At 45.4% G+C, this 18,885-nt stretch overlaps 1 protein-coding gene across 1 annotated transcript in view; it reads right to left on the bottom strand.

Moving 5' to 3' along the window:
* PPARGC1A (PPARG coactivator 1 alpha) overlaps nt 1-18,561 on the bottom strand; it is an 830,369-nt gene extending 811,808 nt beyond the window's left edge. Inside the window, exon 1 of the mRNA XM_049886435.1 lies at nt 17,902-18,561. The gene's annotated coding sequence lies outside the window, so the exon portion shown is untranslated. The remainder of the gene's footprint in view (nt 1-17,901) is intronic.
* Between the last annotated feature and the right edge of the window lie 324 nt (nt 18,562-18,885).

The following is an 18,885-nucleotide window of genomic DNA, read 5'->3' as shown; positions in this document are numbered from 1 at the left end:
GACATATGAATGAGGCCATCAACCTCCAGGTGACTACAGACATGTTTTAGCTCAGCTGAGCCCTGCAGAAGAACCTCTGGGCTGACCCCAGCCCATGTTCCTTACCCACATAACTGTGCACTTCTAAATGATTGTTGTTTTAAGCCGCAAGGTTCCAGGGTGGTTTGTTATACTGCAAAAGTTAACTGATACATACATTATCATACATACGATGACTACTGTTGCCTTTCACCCACATAAGGAATTGAAGGTCAAAGCAATCTGGATAAGAAAATCTGTCTTTAACATATTGTGTTTGAAATGTCTATGGGACTGCTCAGTACTCTGTTGGTTAAACAGCTCTGGAGCTCAGGAGAGAGGCCTGGCTTGGAAATACAAATCTGGAAGACAGTTACGTGACTGATTTCCATGCATGAGTAGTTTGCCAGAATAAAGTGAAAAAAGCAACAATAGAGTGAAAAAGAAGAAATCCAGGTTAGGACCCAAGGAACATCAACACGTGAGATCAGGCAAAGCAAAAGAGTCAATGAAGGGGACCAAGAGACTGGATGAAATGCAGAAGGGATGTCACAGGAGTCAAAGGAATTTCTTGACAGAGCCTGTGTCTTAGTTATCTAGTGCTGCTATAACAGAAATACCACAAGTGGATGGCTTTAAAAAAGAGGAATTTATTTCTTCACAGTAAAGTAGGCTAAAAGTCCAAATTTGGGGTGCCAGCTCCAGGGGAAGGCTTTCTCTGTCGGTCTTCTCATCAATCTTCTCCCAAACAAGAAGCTTCTCTTTGCAGGGACCTCAGGTCCAAAGGATGCGCTCTGCAGCTGGCACTGCTTTCTTGGTGGTATGAGGTCCCCAACTCTGCTTGTTTCTCTTTTCTTTTATCTCCTAAGAGATAAAAGATGGTAAAGGCCACACCCCAGGAAAACTCCCTTTACCTTGGATCAGGGAGATGACCTGAGTAAGGGTGGTGTTACAATCCCACCCTAATCCTCTTAACATAAAATACAATCACAAAATGGAGGACAACCACACAATACTGGGAATCATGGCCTAACCAAGTCGATACACACATTTTGGGGGGGGATATAATTCAATCCATGACAGCCAGTCACAGAAATGTCTAAAAAAACAACAGCAAAAGGGACTGACAAAAGTCCCCAGTACCACTCTCAGTTTCTGTCAGTTTCTGCTCATGACGACCCCAGGTGTGTCAGAGCAGAACTGTGCTCCATAGAGTTTTCAGTGGTTGATTTTTTGGGAAGTAGATTGCCAGGCTTTTCTTCTGAGGTGCTTCTGGGTACACTGGAACTTCCAACCTTCGGGTTAGGAACAAAGCATGTTCACTGCTTGAATCACCCAGGAGCTCCTGATAAGAGTCCCCAGCATTTGGGAATTAAGAAGTCATTGCCTGAGGAGTTTCAGCAAAGTGCTGAAGGCTGAACTCTTATAAGAGGTCATTTGCCTTGATAGAAAGAAAGAAAAAGTAAATGGGAAGGAAGGACTTGGAAACAACGAGCGTATACAATTCTCTTGCTGAGCTTGGCAGATCGGTCCTGTAAACTCCCTTGCCTTGGAACACCATCTGCCTTCTTCTTCCAGGAATCTGTAAGCTGCTGAGAGAAACCAACCTCATAGTTGTGATTATTTATGCCATTAAAATGCATAGACCCCAACATCAGCTGGGTCTTCAATGTCATTCAGCAAAGGGAAGGAGGAGACACAGGCAATTACAACAGGGAAGGAAAAGGTTGATGGAGGACTTTTTCAAGATGGGAGAGATTTGGCTACATTTATTCCTAAATGCATGGACTCATAAAGCCGTAACCGATGAGATCAAAGTCCTAGAGGGGATGGGAGAAGATGATATCCAGAGCATAGGTGGAAAGAAAGCTGGAGGTGGAAAGACGGAGATTTCCAGACATGAGGCAAGAGGTTAACGGAATTCACATGGAGTGACCCTGAACCCTCACCTGGGAGGGGGGCCAGTGGTGGGTAAGGGAGTTAAGGAGACTGGATGGTATTGGCAGTTGCAGGTATGGACAGTGAGACAGCTTGTTGACCCAGACAAGGCTTGCTGAATGGTGCTGAGGTTGGGGACGAGAAAATTATAGCGGCATTCTTTGGCATGGATGGTTTTTTCCAACAACAGGCAACAGCCTGCATGCAGAAACAAACAAGGTAGTTGGATGGAATGATCCATTAGTGGGATTTTGTGGACATATACAGAAGGGCAAGAGATTAAAGACTTTGAGATTTTGGCAGGAGACTGGTTAAAGTGATACATTATGGGATGTCAGGGGCTGAAAAAGGAGCAGGAGGAAGAGTATGGGAAAAGGGGGCACAGTAAAGAGACCAAAGACCTTGGAAATGAATGGATAAGGGAGCAGAAAGGCTATGAGGTTATAATCGGAGGTGGTTACACTGGAGTTTAAGTTTCCAGAAGAAGGGATATTACGAAGGATGAAGCTGGGGCGGAGGGGGGGGGGCATGTGACTGGGCTCCCAAAGCATAGTGGGGGTGAAGTATTGCACCTTTAATGCTAAGTCACTGGACACATCTCCCACACATATGCTGATGATCACCTTGGTGGTGGCAGTTGGGGTGGAGATTAGGATGTGAGCCAGGTGTCCGATCCCTCAGGGAACAAGACAAAGTCACAGAGAGGTGATAGGTACAGCCAGGAAGAAGGGTAGATGTAGTCTATCTGACTACACTGGGGAGAAGGGAATCATGCAGTTTTGTGTGTCAGTGGCAAAACAATGTTCTGGAGGCAACAGTGGCCATAGTTTCTCTGTGCTTAAGGGGTGCGGACAATAGAGCAGTAGCTACCCCAAAAAATGTACTTTGTTAGGGGAGAAACAGATTTTAGTGAAGGTGACATTTGGGGAAGGGGAGTTTATTTTTAATGGATCAGGGGTCCAAAGGCACTGTGGAAAAGCTGTGAGGAGACTAATGGAGGAAGGAACTGGGGAGAACCCAATGAGAATGACCTTCATGGTGGAACTTAGTCATATTTAATTTTACGTACGATTTTTTTTTTCTTTTTACAAATCTCTTTAAGATTTGCCATGTCTGGGTCTAGACCTGACCAACAATGATGATGAATTAGTTCCTCTTCCCTTGGAATTATCTCAGAAATGACAAGAGACACTGCTTATAGTCCAGCTGCATTCCTTGTTTCGAAATTTACGTAGTTCAGTGAATGGAACAAGAAAGATTTTTCTCTCCGTAGAACTCAATAAAGCAAAGCTGGTAGTTATTTGCAGAGTTGTTGTGCCCTGGAAGGAGAGGGAAAAAAAGCTCAGCTGAGAGCCAGAGTTAAATTTTTGATGCTAATTAACTATTTGCTTGGCTTATTTGAGCCACATTTTGTTCCAACAGCCAAAAGAAACTGGAAAAACTAAAGATGAAAGAAGGTCATGATGGCTGTAAGACAACCTCTTGACTGATATGGTCATTAGAAAGGTTTATTTCTAGGTTTTCAAATGGACAAAGAAAATATTGTCATCTAAAGATTCATTTTATAATAGCCTCCATTTGGTACCCTTACATATTGCTTCTGAGAGTGTAAACTGTTACACCTTTTCTAAGAGACAACTAAAACATAGGCTTAAAATTTTTATGCCTTTTATTCACCAGTCCTACCACTGTATTTATCCTAAATAAATAATTATAGATATGTACCAGGTTTAGTCATAATTGGAGACAACCTAAATATCCAATAATAGAAGACAGTTAAATAAAAGGTGCTATAATTTTTTTTTATAATCGAACAATGGAATACTACACAGTTGTCAAAAATGATATAGAGAGACATGAAACATTACATCTGCAGGTCGGTCATGACTTATTGGGCTAAAATCAGATTGTAAAAATACTTGTATATGATACCAATTTGGATAAAAAGAAATATAAGGCCTAGAAAAAGACTGGAAGAATATATATGAAAATATCAGCCATGATTATCTTTAGGTGTTTAGATTATTGTGTGCTTTTGATTTTCCTCTTTTGAACTTTTCTAAGAAAATGTTCCACAACAAAAATGCATCACATCTGAAATCAGAAAAACTTTCCATATGGTTTTCTTAATTTCCTGGTATACGCTATTCAAAAACAGTACCCTGGAAAATCAAGTTTAAACAGATTTTTTAAGTATATAATAAAATACTAAGTAACAAAGTATTCCCTACAAATGAAAATACAGAACAAAAGAAGTATCCATTCTAATTTCAAGGAGAAAGTCCTCTTTTTAGCAAGTGTTCTTTTGAGGAGTTCTTAAAGAAATGCTCCTGCCTCCCCATGTTCTGACTCTTTTCGCTGAAAATCATGTGGCCATTAATGTTTTTAAATCCCTTGAATGAGTCAAAGGTAATTTCTCTATTGAAATGATCAGTAAAGATTTTAGTTAGCACCTATTTCGTGCCCTGAACTGTATTTAATGCTATGAATGGTGAAAATGACTTTTTTAAAGCACTTATAAATAAATTAAGAAAAAAAATCTCAACTATTCTAAATACAATATGCATCAAAGAGCTAATAACAACTAGCATTCAGGCAGTGCTTAGTAGTTACAAAGTTTTCTTAAATATTGTATATGCCCAAATATAAGAAAAGGCATTTTTCCAAAATTCTCCAGAAAAGGGGAAATTACCTTATATTCCAATGTTTGCTCAGGGCATCCCCTTAATTACTTTATTTAAACAACTGAGTAATGCTTGGGGAAGACTCATTAGCCTGAAACGACCTCAGTCAATGCTTCTTTGGGATGCTTACAGGGGTCACTTGACAAAATCGGTTACAGAGGCAGCAAGTGACAGATTTAGTCATTATTCCTGCAGTGAGAACACACAACTGCAAATGTTTAGTATCACTGCAAACAAGCATTTAAAAAATAACTACCTAAGTGAGTATAATGGGTACTTATTTAACTTCTACTTTATTTCCCGGTCCCTGGTAGCACAGTGGTTAAGCATTTGGCTGCTAACCAAAAGGTCAGCAGTTCAAATCCACCAGCCACTCCTTGGAAACCTTATGGGGCAGTTTTACTGTCCTATAGCGTTGCTATAGTCGGAATCGACTCAACAGCGAGCTCAGTTTGGTTGGGTTTATTCAATGCTTCATCTCACTTTGGACATGTTATCAGGAGGGATGAGTCCCTGGAGAAGGACATTATGCTTGGTAATGCAGAGGGTCAGTGAAAAAGAGGAAGACCCTCAAGGAGATAGATTAACACAGTGTCTGCAATAATGGGCTCAAACACAGCAATGATTGTGAGGATGGCAGTGTTTCGTTCTGTGGTACACAGGGTCACTATGAGTCACAACCAACTTGATGGCACATAACAACAGCATTTATTGCTACTGAAATACAAAAAAAAGGTTTCTCTTTTCAGCGGCCAAACTCTCCATCACAATGACAATGGCTAAGACAGTACTTTACAGTTTACAAAACACTCCTAAAAACATCATCATAGCTGACCATGCTAGAGTAAGAAAAGAATGAATACGGACAAGATGTTGGAAAAATAAACCAATATTTGTTTTAATATATGTAAGCAACAAATCCACCTATTATTTTTTAGCAACTTTTTCTTTAGGACCAATTGGGAGAAATGATTTTTAAATTATTTCTAATGCAACTGTTACGATCAGGGTCAAAGAATCAATTAACAATGGAATCCTAATTTTCTAAAACAAAAAAAACTTTGATAAATATTGTAAAGATTTTTCCATTCTCTTTTACAGTTAAACTTTGGTGGGTTTTTTGTTTTTGGTTTTTTTCGCTCTTTTCATCAAAGCTGTGTAACGCTTTTAGTTTGACATCACACAAAGAAAGACGTAAAGAATTTCATTAACAGTGCTGCGTGGGCCTCTGAGTGTGTCCTAAACTTCAGATGCTATCTTCACTCTCTAGCCTGGGCGACTAATTTTATTCCAAAAGCAAACAAAAGAAAAGTTTAGCAATCTATAGAAGTGCAATAAAATTCAAAATAAAACTTTGCTTGATTTACTAATTAAACTGTTCTTTTGACATTGTCAACAGACTGCATTTTAAAAGATGCAAAGATCTTAAGTTTCAACCAAGTTGGAAAGCTTTCTTGCTTGCTTGTGACAGACAGAACGGCAGGGTGGAAAGTAACTCCCCCGTCTACATTACTAACCCACAGGATCCCAATTCTGCTAGCTCCTCGCCTTTGCTAAGTAAGAGGAAGGGAGGAGGACTGCTGGTGGGAAAATCAATAATGCCAAAGGAGGACTGCAGATTTACCCTTGGGGGGTCACATTTATAAGTTTCCAAACTCAAAGCAATGGGTAGGGGAGACTATCTGCCTGCCTCACCTGTTGTTCTCTGTATAAACGTTCTTTATTTTTCCTTCTTGATGGTGGGATACTTCAGTTGGAGGGAGAGGACAGATGGATGAATGGACGGGAGGACAGATGGATGGAGGAATGGATGGATGGAGGGATGGATGGACGGACGGAGAAAAATAGGGAAATGTTGTTGCGTGTCATTGAATCAATTATGACTCATAGTGACCCTATCTGACAGAGAAGAAATGCTTCATAGGATTTTGTGGGCTGCAGTCTTTATGGGTGGGGGCCTAGTGAGCAGCGATCAAGCACTTGGCTGCTAACCAAAAGGTCAGCGGCTCAAATCCACCAGCCGCTCCTTCGAAACCCTACGGAGCAGTCATACTCAGTCCTATGGGATCAATATGAGTCAGAATCGACTCAACAATGGGTTTGGTTTTGGTTTTGGGTGGTTTACGGGAGCAGATCCCCAGGTCTTTTCTCCCACAAGGAGCTTCCGGAGTAGTACAGGAAGTGAGACTTGGACGTAAACAACTACAAGACAGGACCTTTCAGTTAGGAGCTGAGCACTTAACTATTGTGCCACCAGGGCTCCTTATAGGTAGATGATGATGTGTATGTCTGTGTGCATATATGGATAGCTATATAAATATAGGTACAGATACAGATACACTGATGTAAATGTCCATGTTTTATATATGGATCATGTCTCTCCTCTTAGTTTAAAGCTCCTTGAGCTCAGGGACAAGCACATTTAGGTGTTCAATAAATTTTACTGAATGAAAAACATCCACACCCAAAAAAAAGAGACAATACTTGACAATTACTCCCTGACAAATTCTTCTTGTATTTATTTTCCTTCTGCCTGGGATGCCTCCTCTGCCCCAACTTCACCCCCACTCTCACCTGCCCAAATCATCCCTAGTTTTCAAGGCCCAGATCAAATACCAATACCTCCAAAAAGCTTCTGTGACTCTTCCAGCCAAAAGTAAACTCCCCTCTTCGAAGCAGTTATTTTCTTAAAGCACTAGCTATTTCTACCTTCTAACCCATATCCATGTGGAAGTCAGCCTGTTATATTCTTCTTTATTTCTCCTCTGTCTATCCACCCATTGGCTCAACCAATTGAAGGCAGCATAGCACAGTGGTTAAAGTAGGGACTTAGAAGCCAGACAAAACCCTTATAAATCCCAGCTCTAACACTTCCTGTCTGTATGATCTTGGTCAATTCAATTCACCTCTCTGCGCCTCCATCTGTAATATGCAGGTAATAACGATACCACCTCCTAAGGCTATTTTGATGACTAAATGAGTTAATCCATGTAAAGCACTTTAAACGGTTTCTGAAATGCCATATTAAGTGTTCATGAAATGGATTCTGTTATTGTCAACTCAGTACCATTTGTTGAGAATCTGCTGTGCGCCAGGCACTCTGCTAGCCCGTCACATTGGTAGGTACTCTATAAACATTCGAGGAGCCGTAACACTGGTCTAACATTGACTCAGACTTGGATTAACTAGTAACAAAGGACTTTCAAGTACCAAATCTCATTTAAGCCTGACACTCCTACTTTGACCCAGGAGGGAATGGAGTCCCTCCCTCCTGCTCTGAATTACACAAGGCAAGTTCGAATCTGCCAGGCGCTCCTTGGAAACTCTATGGGGCAGTTCTACTTTGTCCTATAGGGTCGCTACGAGTCAGAATTGACTCGACGGCACTGGGTTTGGGGTTTTTTTGGTTTATTTAGTGGGTGAAAGTCTCCTTAGTGTTCACCTCCCAAGCCCTCCAACTTCTAGAGACTGTTTCCCATCCCCTCCTGCGGCTCCCTCAGCTTCACATGAAGCATCTTTTTTAGCATCTGTTCAGCCTGACTCCTGTCATTAGATACATTCTTGTGTGTTTATAATGCACCACTGATTTGTTTCAGGCGAAATCGTGGGGTCTAAAAATAATGTTGAACATATTTCTTTGCATATTAACTTTAAAGAAATGGATTAATCTTTTAGAAATAATCAAAAATGAATGATCCACTCAGCATGGAGCAGTTACCAAAAAAATAAAAACAAAAATCTCTCAGATCCCCACCTTCCCCTCCTTTCCCTTTCTGAATTTATTAATTTAAGGGTATCCTTCATAATTTTTCATGTTAAAAATTAAGAGATTCCATGAGCCTCTGGGAAACCAATCTTGTTCTTCCCTGGGGATGCTTAAATGGAATCAGGATTCATTTATTTTCCAAGTCAAATTCCCATTTTCAAAAATGACATTGCAGAATTGTCCTCATCATTCTAAGAGATGGAACAAAGAACAATAAATAAAGGCACACATATAATGGAACAGAAGTTGTTTTCTGAAACTTCAGCCATTTATTCAACACATGTCGTGTCTGTCTACTCCAGGCTAGGCATGATGGGAGATCCTGAGCTGAGGGAGGTGTGCCTGTGGCCCACAAGGAGCTTCTGGAGTTTACTGGAAGTGAGACTTGGACATAAATAACCACAAGACAGAAAAGACTATGGGAAGCAGAGCAATAGGCGTGGGAAAGAGAAGTTAATTCCTGCTAAAGTAAAAATATGATTTGCCTATTTGATAAACTTGTTAAAGTATTTCTCCCTTTCACCAAACACTCACACAGAGCCATTTGACTGTTGGCTTCTTTTCTTTCTTTGGAACCTGGATAGGCTCACCATCATCAGCCCCTGGGTGTTTATCTATGCCACCATCTAGACTTAGTGACGTAGTTCTACTCAATTTTATGCTTTCAAATCACTCGGAAAGGGTTACATATGCAAATAAACACACATTCTAGTTGCCACACTAAATAATGAGGCAAGCTGTAGTTTATAAGATGCAGTCATTCCACACCACATTTCACTTTGGAAGAGGGAGGGCTACAGCCCACTGTGAACAATTACCAAATTGTCAACGGAATTCAATAAATGTTGTTTAAAAAAAACTAATTATTTGTTACAATAACCAGCTACTACTGCCACTTTGTATTTGGAGGTTTGTAAACTACTTCCATTTGAAATGTAATTGATTCCATTTTTATCATTCGTTCAAGTTTATGTGGTTGTGCTCATCCTAAGAGATGATAACATCTATTTTCAGCAAATTATACATTATAATTCCTCATTCAAGAGCTGTAACAGAAAACAAAATGCTAATTTATGCTGTAAACGAAACTACAGAATCATAATCACTCATTGTTAACATTAGGGACTAAGCTGCTACTGGAAATAATAAGCTGGAGCCAAATAGGGTGGGGGTTGTTGGTTGGAGTTTTCTTTCTGTCTCTTTTGCTTGTTTTGTTTTGTTGCTATACAACCTACACAATTTCTAATACTCTTTCAGGCAAAAGATTACATGAATGTCTTGTTCTTCCATGGAGCCCTGGTGGCACGGTGATTAAGGGCTTGGCTGCTAACCAAAAGGTCAGGAGTTCAAATCTACCAGCTACTCCTTGGAAACCCTATGGGACAGTTCTGCTCTGCCCTATAGGGTCTCTATGAGTTGGAACCAACTCAAGGGCAATGGGTTTTGTCTTCTTCCAGAGACCAGCCAGACGCTCACTTTGCCCCTTAGCTATCACCTGCATCTCTGTTTCAAATCTACGGGAAGACATGCTCGCAAAGCCATCAGAAGTGCAAGCGGAAGAGGGGAAGCATATTAAAACCACACACCTGCTTTTCCACATTTCATAAAGTTTTCACACCTACATTTCCCTTTACATCAGCGATCTTCCAGCCCCTTCTGGTTCTCTTGTGTAGGGATCCCTCTTCAACACTGTCTGGTCATGATAAGCCTCCCCCAATGGCAAGCATCCCCTGTTTCAGAGAATACACGAATGAATGAATGAATGAATGAATGGATACTCAGTGACTCTTAATAAATCAGGTCAATTCTTATTAACAAAAATTTTAAAACAGGTGAAGAGGATCTGGTGCCTTTTTCCAGACCCTCTGCTTCGTTTAAATAACCATCTTCAAGTGAAAAGAGTATCACCAAATGGCATTTTCTGCTTTCCTTTAAAAAAAAGAAAAAAAAACACCAATAAGGTCTAAGAGAAGGAAATATTTAAATATAATTATTCTATCAAAAATGGGAATTCTTGAAGGGATGGAAAAGTCACACTGCCTTCGAGAGTAAATCACTCTTCTGCTGCCCTTTTATTTAATGCCATCTGCTGTACACATTTACCTCTTCGCTGGCAAAGTGTGATCATTGATTTCCTATGGTCTCTCTGGAAGTTCTGCTTCCTTGATGATGACTACAAAGGGGGAGATGACCCCATTCTCGTTCCAATGCAAACCCTGCACTTCTACATTTCTGCTAAACCATGGGAACGTGAAGCCAGTGAGAAATTCTTTGCCCTCTTTGCAGAGACTGTCTTGCTGTAACTACTGACATTTAATGTTCCCCCCCACCCTTTCTTTTAAAAAAAAATTTTTTTTTTTCTTCACCCACAACTATATTTTGGAAAATCACAATATGAGGGCTGAATCAAGAAAAGGCATTAGTTCATGAGGGGCATAAATGTTAGGTGAGTGTTTTGGTATCAAAGACACCTGTGATAACATGGCCATGATGAGAAAGGTGAATTTTGGATGAACTCTCAAACATGCCTATACTCAGTGCAAAGCCCAAAATCATACGAGTTTGCTTACAAAATGAGAGTGAGTTTCTGCCTCAAAAAATATATATTTGACAGGGCTTTGAAGTATCCGACTGACCATTTATAAAATTACTCTGTCCACATATTTTTAAAATTACTTTTCTTCTAGGTAGTGTTATTTTGCCAACACTCAGGTACTTTTGGAATAAGCCCCTCACTAAATCATAATTATTTTAATGCTGGAGGCTGGCAATCTGGAGACCCTGTCTATCTCTCCAGCTGGTCAACCACTCAAACCAAAAAGAATGGTATACTCAAATATCTAGTCCATCACCAAGGAGAAAAAAGCATCAGGTAGTTATGGTTGATTCCATGAAAACAGAAGACTTCACTCACCAAAGAGAATTGAATCTGGTTATAGTTTAAAAAAAAAAAAAAAAAGAAAAGAAAAATGGGCAAACAAAGGAGATCTTCGCTATTCTGGCAGATAAATGACACCATCAGAAGTGCGCTAGAAATGTACATGTGGCCACGCAATGGCTTTATGTTGCCCTGGAAAGTAAACGAAGTCTAAGGAACCTGGCACCACGGGCTTTGAAATCAGAAGGGCTGGTCATTATGCCAGCTCTCCCCCTAAAGAGCCTCTGACCTTACGCAAGTTAGTTAACCCTCTGTGCCTCGTTTCCCTCATCTATAAAATGGGAATAATGACAAAAAGTACCTAGCCCATATGTTTTATGGCGATTAAATGAGTCAAATACATATAAAGTGTTTGAAACGGCATTAATAAATGGTCGTTACTGTCAGGGTTCTTTAGTTCCCAAGTTCTAGGTGCATGGAACTTTGTAAATAAAAGCAAATGATACCTTCAAGTTAGTGCCCTGGAAGATCCCAAACAAACCCACGTCATTACAAGTCTCTTTCCTTTTCTACTTAGGAGAAATTCAACATCAGAAAGACTGGGGTAATATGAGCTGTATTTACAAGTGGACTTTCCAATTTTATTTAAAGCAAATATACAGAAATGTACCTAAACTATTTTACAGTTCATAGACTCATCTTGAGGAAAATGAAAATGTTTAAGATGTATCAAAGCCCAGTTTATGTATCTTGAATTTGGAGAGCTTGGCTTTCTAACAGCTTAGGAAAGAGAGGGCACTCCCAAGTCTTGGCTCATATCTGTGGATCCAAGCGTTGTTGCCACTTTAAGAATTATAAAATCCAAATTAGATAGTAGGTAAGAACTACTTTAGGTGAAGGGAAAGACAACACACAATACAGGCGAGGTTAGCACAACTGGACTAAACCAAAAGCAAAGAAGTTTCCTGAGTAAACTCAATGCTTCGAAGGCCAGCATAGCAGGGGCAGGGGTTTGGGGACCATGGTTTCAGGGGACAACTAAGTCAACTGGCATAATAAAATCTATTAAGAAAACATTCTGCATCCCACTTTGGACAGTGGCATCTGGGGTCTTATAAGCTAGCAAGCGGCCATTTAAGACGCATCAATTGGTCTCAACCCACTTAGTTCAAAGGAGAATGAAGAACACCAAGGACACAAGGTAATTACGAACCCAAGAGACAGAAAGAACACATAAACCAGAGACTACATCAGCCTGAGACCAGAAGAGTTAGATGGTGCCCGGCTACAACCAATGACTGCCCTCACAGGGAATACAACAGAGAACCCCTGAGGGAGTAGGAGAGCAGTGGGATGCAGACCCCAAATTCTAGTAAAAAGAGCAGATTTGATGGGCTGACTGTGACTAAAAGGACCCCGGTGCTCATGGCCCCCAGACCTTCTGTTGGCCCAGGACAGGAACCATTCCCAACACCAGCTCCTCAGACAGGGATTGGACTGGACAATGGGATGGACAGGGATGCTGGTGAGGAGTGAGCTTCTTGGACCAGGTGGACACTTGAGACTATGTTGGCATCTCCTGTCTGTAGGGGAGATGAGAAGGTAGAGGGGGTTAGAAGCTGGCAGAATGGACATGAAAAGAGAGAGTGGAGGGAGGGAGCAGGCTGTCTCATTAGGGGGAGAACAATTGGGACTATGTAGCGAGGTGTACATAAGTTTTTGTGTAAGAGACTGACTTGATTTGTAAACTTTCACTTAAAGCACAATTTAAAAAGAATTACAAAATTCAGAAAAGAGAGAAAAGAATATACTGACATCTTTATAGCATTGGGGCATCTTAGATGCCAAAGAAGTACTCCTCAGTGGGCTGTTTTCTGCTTTGGCTATTCCATATTCATGGAAGTGGTACCAAGCAAAAAAGGGGGAGAAAAAAAAAAAAACAGGCAGTCAGCAGGAGCTTTCAACAACTTACCCACATCCATTAATGGTTCTGCACTGAAACTCCCACCCTGCTTAAAAAGACCGAGCGAGTACAAAGAATTGCAGGTACCAGCTAACAAAAGTCCAGGGCTGAATTCAAAACAGGCACTGCCTACTCTGAGAAGATGAGTTTCCTTATAAGGATGCTATTTTATATTTCCAGTCTGGAAAATGCCATAGAGTGAGGTGGGAGGGGCGGGGAGGGTGGAGGAGAGATTTAAAAAAAAAAAAGCATGGTTGAGTCTCTCGGTAATATCTTTTTCACACACTCAGGTGAAGCTACCCAATAACCAAAGATCTGGTCAATCAGGCGAGTGAAATCAGATGTCTGGCCTCATGGACACCCAAGCACTCAGCTAACTGGCTCCATTTTTCACTTTCAACGGATTGATTTAAATATCATACAGACCTGGCCTGCTTCATGACAACTTATAACGTAACCCAGGTAACAACGAATAAGGTGACCCAGGTGACAACGAATAAGGTGAGCCAGGTCCAAACTGCAAGCAGGAAATGGCCACTGTGTGGTCTGCCTCACGATGGAGACTGAAAGCTCAAACAACTACAAGAGTCTTTCTGGTGGCAAAGCAGAACATAAAAAGATAAAGCTGAATTCTGGAAGCTTGCACTACTGCCATCCCTAGGCGTGAAACTGTAAATTCAAGAATGGTCTGCTGTTTGGCTGCACTGAGCCAAATCAGAGACATTTCACATACACACTTTAATTGGGGGTTTCACTGTAACTGAAGAAATAAATTCCACCTAAGCAGATGCTCCCCACCCCCACCCCTCGCTATAGTATGTTTGGCACGTTGGCAAGTGGGTGCAAAAAATCTGCAACATGGTCTACTCAGAGATAGGATGGAATTTCCCAGTTTTTCAATGGTAACAGATGCAGTTTCGGCTCTAATACACATTGGGCTCTCTCCAAAAAAAAAAAAAAATCACCCTTCTATCCCTCCCGGTTTTAATACTAAAATGCCACAGAATAACTAAACACCTTGGAGTCAACAATGATTTGTGGATTTCGGTTTAGTAATGAAGAAATACCCTGTTGTTTCCAAATCTCCAGGTCTGTAGAGAAAGAAGCCCCATCTTCGGTACTTTTTTTTCCCTTGCTTGTTTATAAAGAGAGGCGTCATCACCATGTTTCCTGTGAAAATGAAAGTAATCAAAATGCCTTGTGATTCCAGGAAAAGAGCTTCTTAGGGAGACATGCCTCCCTGCTATTGATGCTGTAAAAAGACTCCTTTTACATGGTATTAGATGTTGAGAGCATATATATTGATCTAGAAATAAAAAGCTTGATTTTTTTTTTTTTAGTACAGTCAACCCTTACCTTCATAAGCACTTTGTAACACTGGGAAGAGGATTTTATTTTTAATTGAGGTAGAGTAAACAAATTATATTTGAAGAGCACCGCTATTTTTAGGGAATGGAGGGTCTCTAAGCTTTTTGGCAGCGATTCAGGGAAAATCAGGACTGTCTCACTCTTTCAAATGGGGTCCAGGGCTCCCCCTCCCCAATTCCGTGACGGGATTTAAAGTTCTGTCTTTGGTTACCTTTCTCTTCGTAGGAACACTTAAGAGCAGTTTTCTGAGTCATTTGCCAATGCTTGGAGCCTGCATATGCAAACTGGAGTTCAGTTAAGAACCTAGGCCCTGAGGCACATATATTCGTCAGCCCTGAAAATGGGTGGCTGCGTTGGAAAACCTCAAATCCTGGTAGAAGACGCACGGGCCTCGCTGTGTTTACCACCAGAGATTAAAGCTTCCGTAGCACTGAGGGCAGCTTCCCCGAATGATGCCCCTCTCTCATTTGTTTCTGTACTTTACCTTAAACTTCATACCGTACCACTACAAGAAGAGATCAATATTTCAAATAAGCTCCCTTTCCGCACCACACCACTCCGCTGCACTAAGAGTTACATTTTACCCAACGCCAGCCTCTGAGCTAACCATCCTCCACCGAAGAGCGCCAGCTGCCTTATCAGAAATTCTTGCCGATTTTTCTTAGCAACATGAGTCTCCCTTTCGAGAAGAAAAAGAACAAAATTCTCCTATCTCGTGCCTTTTGGGGGAAAGCTTTTCCCAATCAAGTTAAACTAACTTTGCCCGAAGAAACCGATAGCTTTCCTCTTTTTAAAACATTGCCCCCCCTTCTCTCGCTCTCTCCTTTTTTCACTCCAAACCTGCCCCGCACCCATCCGTGTCGCCCACCTTCTCTGGTTTCCAAGGAGTTGGCACGTGATTGTCTGTCTTGCAAAATCCGGCCGCAGCCCTTCGCTTTTAAACGCTCTCAAAAGGCTTATTTCCTAGCTCATTAAAGATGCTGCGAAACCTCCCGTCGCTGTAGAGTTGTATCGCTACATGTGCCTCTTACACCCAAGCCTCCTCTCTCCCGAGTTTCGCGGCCCAGAGATGCAGGTTGGTGGCACGCGCCTGGAAACTTATCCTAACGCTTCTGACTCCTGCGCTGGGGGACGCGGCGCTGCGAGGAATCTCGAAGCCCGGCCGGGGTTTGTGTGGGACGTGTGGCTCAAGCCTCTGCCACCCGCCTGCCTTGAAAGGCGTGCTGGGGTTGGTTTCTGACTCACCGACACACACACACAGGCATACACAGAGAGGCGCGTGGATGTTCACTCCCGGAGAGCTGCAGTTGGACTAGCCGGTGGGGTCGTTGGCTCTCGGCAATCCAGAGCTGGCGCGGGGAGGCGTGGAGAGGAGCCGGGCGGGGCGGGGTGGCCTGGAGAAAGCCCCCAGCACCGCCCTGAGCAGCCCTGGTTGTGCTTCTCCGTGCTCCCCAACTCCAGTTGGCTCGGCCACCCTGGCAGCTCCCCCAAGTTTCTACTCGCCATAGGGCCTCCCTTTTCCCGGATGCTTCACCCCGAACCCCACTGCAAACGGCTGGGCCGCCCTGCCGCCCCCGCCCAAGGCCATGCGCCCGCAAGCTGCCGGCGCTCTTCCCAGGGGCCGCCTAGACACCCCCACCCGCGGCGGCGGCGGCGGGGCGGCCTGGCCGGGGCTCGCCGCCGCCTCTTGCTGCTGCCACTGCTGCTGCTGCCGCGGCGGCGGGAGCCTCTCCAAGGCTTTTCGGCCGCCCTTATGTATTATTCACTCCGGTGGCCGCGGCGCTTTCTGGGGGGCCCGCGCCGGAAAGGCGAGGTCTCCACCGGGCAACTACTAGTTGGGCGGTTTCAGTTTCTTGGAAACGGGGGGTGATGTGGGGGCGGCAGAGCACATTTTTCGGTTGTTTTGTTTTGGGGGTTTGGCTTTTTGGCCGAGAGCTCGGCGGAGCGCGCTGCCGTGCCGGACCCGGGAGAGAGCGCACCAGCGCCGGCGAGCGCGGCGGGTGGCCCGGGGAGCGGCCGAGGCTGGCGAGCGGGCTCGGAGGAGAGGCGCCGCGGCGGCCGGGCGGCCGGGCCAAGCGGAGCTCTTTCCTCGACACCCCCTCGCCGCCGCCAGCCGCTCCCCCCGCGGCGCGCGCTCCGCGGGCCTGGGAATCCCCCACGCCCCGGACCGCCCACCAAGTGGATGCTGCCTTCACCACTGCTCCTACACCTCGCCTCCCTCCCCAACTTTCCCTTGCCCGGCACGCACGCACGCACACACACGCACACACACACACACACACAAAAAAAAAAAACCCTCTCCCCTCCCTCCACCCCGGCTCCACTTCCAGGTGTAGTTTGGAGATGACAGATGCCTGTAGACTTTCACCAAACAAGCGGTGGGGGCAGCAGACTACAACAGTTAATTAAAAGGCATTCTTCCTCTCTCTCTTCCTCGCTCTGGCTCCCAGAATAGCTTTTGCACCCCTAGACACTGAGCATACGCCTGTCTCTCTCCAGGTTCCCAGTTGCTCGCGGACGGACACCCATCTCCTTCCACGCCCCACCCCGGCGCCTGCCCCCACCCTCCCCGGGTCCCCAGAGTCACACCGACATGCACACCTAGAGGCTGGCGGCGGGGAGCGTCGAGGGCGCGATGCAGCTGGACTGCATTGCACAGTCATCAAAGTTAAGTGTGTGTTTTTGGGGGTGAGTGTGTGCGCCCGGGGAGGCGCGAGGTCACGGGGAGCGAAGCCTCCACTCGGAACCCCCTTCCTCTGGGTCAGGGGACGCCTCTACTTGCGAATGCAGCCATTTTAGGGGAAGCGGTGGTTTGGGGCCGGGGGGAATAGAAGGAGGGCAGCATGTTGCGGGGGGCTCGCGGCTCCGCAGCCCCTCGGCGCAACTGGAGGGCGGCCAGGCGCCGGGCGCACAGGGGCGCGGCGCCCGAGGCGACTTGGGGAAGGTTGCGCTCGAGTTCCCTGATTTTGCCTGGAGTTGTTCGGGGTAACGCGCCGGCTCCTGCCTCTTTCTCGGGTTCCCGCTGGGCTGGGAGGTGGCGGTCGGGGGTGTCGATGGCAGACTGGACACGAGAGGGACGCAACAGACCCTGGAGACCAGAGGGCTAGCGCTGGTGGTGGGGGGGAGACCTCCGGGCGCCGGTTGGCACTGACCCAGACAGTGCGACCCACTTGGCCCCCCATCCTCCCCACCCCCTCCGAGCCACTGCCTCCCCGCCGAGTGCCAAGTGAGAGCGCGGCTGGGGGCCACGGGGCGCGACGCCGCACGGCACCGAGCCACCCCTTACCTGGTTGAAAGGGGTTTCCCAGGAGGAGCCGTAGTTGTAAAAGAAGGAAGAGAAGGTGTCTTCCGACAGCCCGCAGCCTGCCATGGTCTGGATGCAAATAAAATGAGGAAAGAAAGAAAAAAAAGCACACACACAAAAGCAACCAAAAATATTCAAAATCGAATGAAACCAATAATCGAAAAAGAAATTCTCTCGAAAATAAAAGGAGGGGGAAGGGAACGGCGAAGGGAATGGAAACTCTCGGCGGTGCTCCCTCTCCGGGCGAGAAGGGATGCTCGGGCTGCCGCCGCCGCCGCCGCCGCCGCCTGCTCAAGACGGTACCTAGAGAGGTTGGTCCTGACTTGGGCAGCCGCCGCCGCCGCCGCCTGTGCCGGCTGCGTGTGTGCGCGCGTGTGTGTGCGTGTGCGTGTGTGTGGTGAGCGCGCAGAGCGAGAGACCGCAGGGGAAGCGAGAGAGCGAGAGAATGAGCGAGCCGGGATGGAGGGCGCAGAGGCAGAGCAGGCGGGCGGGCGTGTGCGCGCGGGGGTGCGTGCGTGTGTGTGTGTGTGCGCGCGTGTGGCTGAGTGCGCGTCTGTTTGGGGAGCTCACCGGAGAGCCGGGGCCGTCACGTGGACGCGCTGACTCCGCCGGCTGCCGGGGACAGCCTGTACTACAGCCCCGGCCACTAAATCAGCCCGCGCCGCCCGACCTTTGCAGCCCCCGCGGCCCGCCCGTCGCTCTCCCAGCCTTCGGCACCCGCCCAACCCGGCCGTGCGCGCCCCGGGACGGCAGGGGGCGCGGGTGCGGCGGTGGGCAGGTGGTTAGGTGGACTGGGGGCCGCCCCGAGCCGAAAAGGGGGTGTGAAAGATGCCCACAGAGGCTCACAGGTCCTCCCCTGCGACCCGCACCCGGCTGACAAGCCTGCCTCCCGCCCTCTTTGAAGATTTTTTTAATTCCTAAAATTGGTTTCCCCTGCAGAGCACCCTTTTCCAGGCAACGGGAAAT

The sequence above is a fragment of the Elephas maximus genome, chromosome 5 (genome assembly GCF_024166365.1).
Source record: "Elephas maximus indicus isolate mEleMax1 chromosome 5, mEleMax1 primary haplotype, whole genome shotgun sequence".
NCBI lineage: Eukaryota > Metazoa > Chordata > Mammalia > Proboscidea > Elephantidae > Elephas > Elephas maximus.
Note: the sequence above shows the minus strand (reverse complement) of the source record. Positions and strands in the feature narration are given on the sequence as shown.